This window comes from Protomyctophum parallelum, assembly GCF_964188405.1.
Source record: "Protomyctophum parallelum genome assembly, chromosome: 7".
NCBI classification, from domain to species: Eukaryota; Metazoa; Chordata; class Actinopteri; order Myctophiformes; family Myctophidae; genus Protomyctophum; species Protomyctophum parallelum.
The window spans coordinates 30,718,882-30,724,881 of NC_139705.1; the positions used below are offsets into that span (position 1 = coordinate 30,718,882).

The following is a 6,000-nucleotide window of genomic DNA, read 5'->3' on the forward strand; positions in this document are numbered from 1 at the left end:
ATGTCCACGTTACTTTGACAGGTAAGCATGTCTGAGTGCGAAGAGACGGCGGGGGGAAAACACTGACAGACAAAGAAAGGACTCCTCGCCTTAGCCAGCATTTCTCCCCCCTGTGGTGTGCATTTGGACTTTTGGAAATTGGGTCCCCCACACACACACACACGCACGCGCACACACACACACACACACACACACACACACACACACACACACACACACACACACACACACACACATCAGAGATGGGTGCTGTGGCTGCGTGGCATGCCCCCCCCCCCACCATGTCTGTCTGAAAAAGACAGTCCCCCCACCTCTGGCAGTGCTCCAGGAATCTGCAGAATGGAGGCTTTAATACCTCGCGGGCTGACAGCTGCATGGATTATCTCCCCTTGCCCCGCTGTCATTGACGCCCCTGTATTGTGCCTTTCCCTGTAAAAGCAGCACCAGATTTAGGAAGGAGGCTCAGGGAGGGAGGTAGAGGAGGGGGTTAACATTCTGACGCTATATGGAAGTCAGTCAGGTGCGTCTATGTTTCAAGTCTCAGTCAGTGTTGATTTTGGCGACTAAAACTAAGATGAAAAAATTACGACTACGAAAACTAAATGGAAACTAAATTAACTAATCTATGGTGACTAAAACTAAGACTAAATATATTGACAATTTCGTCAACAAGTCATTTTACACTTGTTGGTTGCATGCTGAAAATAGCAGATCTACAAGCTCACAACGCGGCGCGCTGCGACACGTTGTGAGCTTGTAGATCACCTATTTTCAGCACGTGTACAATCAGCCATTACGACGGCATCAAGGCCTGCCAAAATACATTTTTGTCCACAAAATCAAATAGATTTAGTTGAAAAAAAAAACATATGATATTTAGTCGACTAAAACTAAAACTCGACTAACTAAATGTGACTAATTTGCCCCCTCCTGGTCACAGTGAGTAGGCTAATCAAATCATTTGCTGTTACATGATGGGAGGGGAGACAGAAAGGAATAATTCGCCACACAGATTAGCCTAGTTCAGTTTGAACACTTTTGACACATTGTATAACCACATTGTAAAATCCTGATCACGTGCAGGTCCATTTGTACAATATCCGGATTTATTGTTTTACTGTGCAGCAAAAAAAAGTTCAAACAGGTGGCTGAGTCAATTAGTCCAACCAGATGCTCAAACCCACTTGATGGGCCATGGTTTCATCCTCTCCTAATGCAGTCCATCAATGTGTTACCATGTCATTGAAAGCCCACTTCTTGACCACGCTGGGTAAGACCTATACACTGTGTAGACGCTATCATTTTTTGGGGGCGGAAGTTGCCGGATTTTGGCAGAAGTACCGCTCAAGGAAGTGACGTTGATGCTTTACAAATCAGTTTACGTTCTCTGTGAATGAAACAAGTGTTGTGATTGGTCAGGAAAATATCGTATCTGGGGGAAATGCATCCGACGGATGTTCCAGTCCAACACTTCCGCCGATAGCGTCTCTGCCTTAGGTTCGCAGATGAGTAAGCCTGGGACTGAGGCTACTTCTTGACAGCCATCACAAAATGTTAGTAAATCACACACAGAGTAGTGAAATATGAAATGTGATTCCCTGTTTTAATGAATGAAGAAGCACACAATTGGCACTTGTGATATATTATTTAAAAAAGAAATGTCATTCCCTCCAATTAGCATTGTCATGTCCCCCACCCCCCTTCCTCCTGACCTCTTGGGCCCTCACTGGCCCCAATCTGACCCCGCAAAACCTCACCCGTGCTGTCATGGCAACTGTCTCAAGGGCCCAGTAGTTGCATTTGTGGTTTTCAGGAGCCTGGCAACCACTTCAGTACACAAAATCCTTGATGACAAATTTAAAGCAGGGAGCCGTGTCAGGCAAGTGATGACGAACACCGCACTGATCCCCAGCTACAAATATCAGAACCACAGCAGCTTTGTGGTCTGGGGGGGTTCTTTCTGATCCCCCCTCTCAAGTCCACTTGTGCTCCTATATCAAATAACACGACCAAACATTTAGTTAATGTGCTCATGAGTAAGATTCCAGAGCCAGTGGCTGATGGCTGCACACTTTCACTCAACTGTTTATGGTGAAGAGATTAACTGGGGTCCCCAACACAGCCCAATAAAATCCTCAGAGTTCATTTAACTTTGAGAGTGTATACATGCATATGGGTCAGTTTGGTTTCATTTGTACACTCTCATAATTGAACAAAATCTGTAATGTTGGTTTAACTGAGAATGTGGAACCATGGTGATACTGATATCTATGTTGAGGTATGTGCTTCCGACAGTATATCAGAAAAACTTGCTAGCATTTGGAGAGATAACATCTTAGTATAATCTTGGCATGGGTGTAGATTCAGAACTAGGCTAAATTAGAGCATTGTACAAACTTGCATCACACAGAGCTCACACTGACTAAATAGATAACAGCCGTTAATGGAGAACCCCAATAATCCCCTGCCCTAAAAAATAAAATAAAATAAAATAGAACTGGAATCTGGCAAGTAATTTATTTCTGAAGAGACAGTGAGCATGGATTATTTTCCAGCATGCCATTGTCTCAGTAATCTGTTGTAAATTACTGTATAGCAATACCTGACATGTTTAAATGAAGTTCTTGAACATGTTTAAATGAAGTTCTATTATTAGTACCAGTAAGTCAGAGTGTCCATTTAGTTGCATTTATACACTCTGTGACTTAAAGTAACACTCAGGATTTACAGTAAAGGTCCTTGCAGACTGGACGCTTTTTTTTTTTTCTCTGAAAACCGATGGAAAAACGCTGCTAAAAATCCGAAAAACGCAGTAGTGTGCAAGGACCTTTGGTCTATGTTTCTCTGCAAAACTGACAGGATCATCAACTCCCCATTGTCACCATCGAAAGAGTCATTGATGTAGCACCGCAATGAAAGTGCATGACAAAAGGATGACCTTTTACTTCACAGAGATATATAACATTATTGTCTGATTTATGATGATGATGATAGACCTACTTATGGCTCCACTTTCCAATTTCTTCCTTTGCATTTTAAATCAAAACCACTATGTGAGATGTATTTTCGAATAGGCCTATATCCTTAACCTTTAATATTTCAGCTGTGTGGCGGAAAAGGAAGAAAGCTGTTAAGAGCTTTTCCATGTTTTTCTGAGACAGGTTTCTTAAGACAGGACCCTCTCACCTATACAGTCAGTGGTGGAAAGCAACACAATACTACTCAAATACTGTTAGCACAATTTAGAGTTCATCTTTTGAGCATTTCCATATCCATCCATTTCCATCCGTTACTTTATACTTCACTACATTTCGGAGCGAAACATTGTACTTTTTACCCCACTACATTTATTTGACACAGCTTTGTTTGTTAAATTCAGGTGTATGTTATTTATGCAAACTATAATAAATCAACTATATAGATCAAGTTCCTGCATAGACTATAGAATGATTAAGCTACCCAGTACTATATATAAAGTAATTAAAATTTGCTCCAACCTTACCTGCTGCAACATTAAAATGATGAACACATTAATGATAAGTAATTATAGTTCAATAAAACGATATGATTCTTAAATGGTCATTCTGCATAATAAGGACTACTTGATGTTAACAATGTGTAATGTGATTCAAGTAAGATTTTAAATGCAGGACTTTTACTTAGTTGTAACAGTATTTTTTACACTGCAATATTTGAATACAGCGGCACAATGTGCATGCAGTGTCAGACTTAAGAAGAATGAATGGCTGCCTGCGATGAATGATTATGACTTTTTGATTATCATGTCACGGCAGTATTTATTATGATTATGATTTTGATAAGCCTGTTTAAATTGTGCAACGCACACTGATCACAAAGAAGGTGATGATCAGTATGACAATATCACAGCTAAGTAAAGTGTTTGATCCCATAAATCGGTGGTTCTCAACCAGTGGTCTGGGGACCACCAGTGGTCCTTGAGGGAGTTCTAGGTGGTCCCCTGGAACCCCCATCTTCCATCTTTAACTCTTGAGTGTAAAATGAAAACCAATGGACCCCTCAAGAGTTAAATTATTGTGAAATATCCACATTACTTAATTTTCAAGTATAGTCATACTACATTCTCTACTATATGTAGAAGAATGTAGAAGAATTTTTATTTTGATCAATGTTTGCCTGTTATCTCTCCTAATGGTACTCCTAATCAGTACAGCATGGAATTGTGGAGAAAATCTTATCAAAAGATAACAAAATATGATATGTTTTGGCCGGGTCTGAGAGGCTATAAATCTCATCTCAAATGCAGAATAAATAATGGGTCCTGAAATGAAATGGGTTGAAAAGTTGAAAACCACTACCATAAATGAACAAACTCTATATGGGACTTGAATAAGCCTGAACAATATATTTGCATAAATCTGCTACTATCTTTTGAAAGGATAAAATATAAAAAGAAAACATATTTCCAATATCATCTCAACACGGTCAAGTCAAGTGATAGTGCTTTCAAATACAATATATTATGTATAGGTTAAGCACTCTAGCACAATACATTATGCATATATAGGCTCATGGTCAATGTGACAGTCAGTATGTGCAGTCAGTCAGTCAGTCATTGACTTGAAACTTCATTCATTGCACTGGGCAGGCTAATCTAGTCTCCATGCAGGAGGGACATTCCACAGACCACCGAGAAAATGGCTTTTCAAACAAAAGAATGTTATAAGTAGAACTATACTTCTGACACTGGTCCTTTGCCAAGAAACAGTTCATTTTAAAGTAGACCAGAAGAGTAAAAGGTATGAAAATAAATGATGCGTGTGTTGACGCGCCAGCCAGCCTGTCCACATTCAACACAAGACCCGCGCACTGCTGTGCGCACTGCAGTCAGTCAATCAGTGCACTAAAATGAATGCATGGTGTGGTAGGGGGAAAAAATCTATTATGTGCATGCAAGTTTGCGTTGCATTCGTAAAGGCTTAATAATAAACTGTCGGGAAATAAAACAAACTCACTGGAAATGCTGCAGGTTCCTAGTCCGTACCTTCGTCGGTGTTAAAAAGACCGTAGATATATCACATTCCTTAGCGCTGCATGCGTTCCCAGCCAGAAGTTTGAAAGTACCGCTGCCCTGAAAGTTTTCGGTATCCGCACTGTTTATCTTTTCCACTTTATTAATAAGTTTTCTCTCCGCTTTATTTGATGATGTCCGCTTCACGTTCTCGATGTCAGCAGTATAGCCAGCTAAATCATAGTCTAATAATTCCCCGTAAGGATGGCGGCGGCCAGGCGGCGCATTGGAAATCGCTCACGTCTCCATAAACAATATTATTCTCTGGGAGGCTACACATGTAAATCCTCGAGTTGGTGAAAATCCAGAACGTTTTGATTCAACTTCTTTTGAAGAATGTCCAGCAGGTGTTCCGTGGGACACCCTCTGACTGCAGCACTGACTCACTGACTGACTGACACAAAGTTGTGCGTCCCACTCCCAATCCTGCCACCCACCCATGTTAAACCCACAACAGGCAGTTGATCCCCCCATTAACTACTTAGATGCCAGAGAGAACAACGCGTCACACTCTGTATGGTGGAGCCGGGGTTGTATAATGATCTCCTGAAAACAATAATTTGGTGATGTCTAGGCTACTCCTAAACCACTCCGTCGAAATATAAAACTCAGCTGAGAGGCTGACATCTAACTATATCAATGCACCAAGTCTACGTATTCCACGTATAACTCGAGAACCGTTCGCCCCATCAACATCAAATTCGACACATGCGTTTATTGCGTTCCACCCCACCACAGGGTGCAGCAGGACCCACGGTTGTCCAGAACCGCCCCAAAAAGGCCCCTGCCCAGGGTCCATATATGGAGTAACTGTTGGCCTGTTCTGACATCATTCTGACGTCTGCAGAACTCCATATATGGGCATGCATTTCCAACTTGCATCGTTCCATGTAGGCCGTGCAGTGCCCAAAGGGCACACCTGTAGAGGCTCCAATGGGCACCACTCTAGG

The 6,000-nt window shown here is 41.5% G+C and overlaps 1 protein-coding gene across 1 annotated transcript in view; it reads right to left on the bottom strand.

Annotated features, from left to right (window-relative positions):
• sema3gb (sema domain, immunoglobulin domain (Ig), short basic domain, secreted, (semaphorin) 3Gb) overlaps positions 1 to 5,440 on the bottom strand; it is a 50,213-nt gene extending 44,773 nt beyond the window's left edge. Inside the window, exon 1 of the mRNA XM_083769520.1 lies at positions 4,995 to 5,440. The gene's annotated coding sequence lies outside the window, so the exon portion shown is untranslated. The remainder of the gene's footprint in view (positions 1 to 4,994) is intronic.
• Between the last annotated feature and the right edge of the window lie 560 nt (positions 5,441 to 6,000).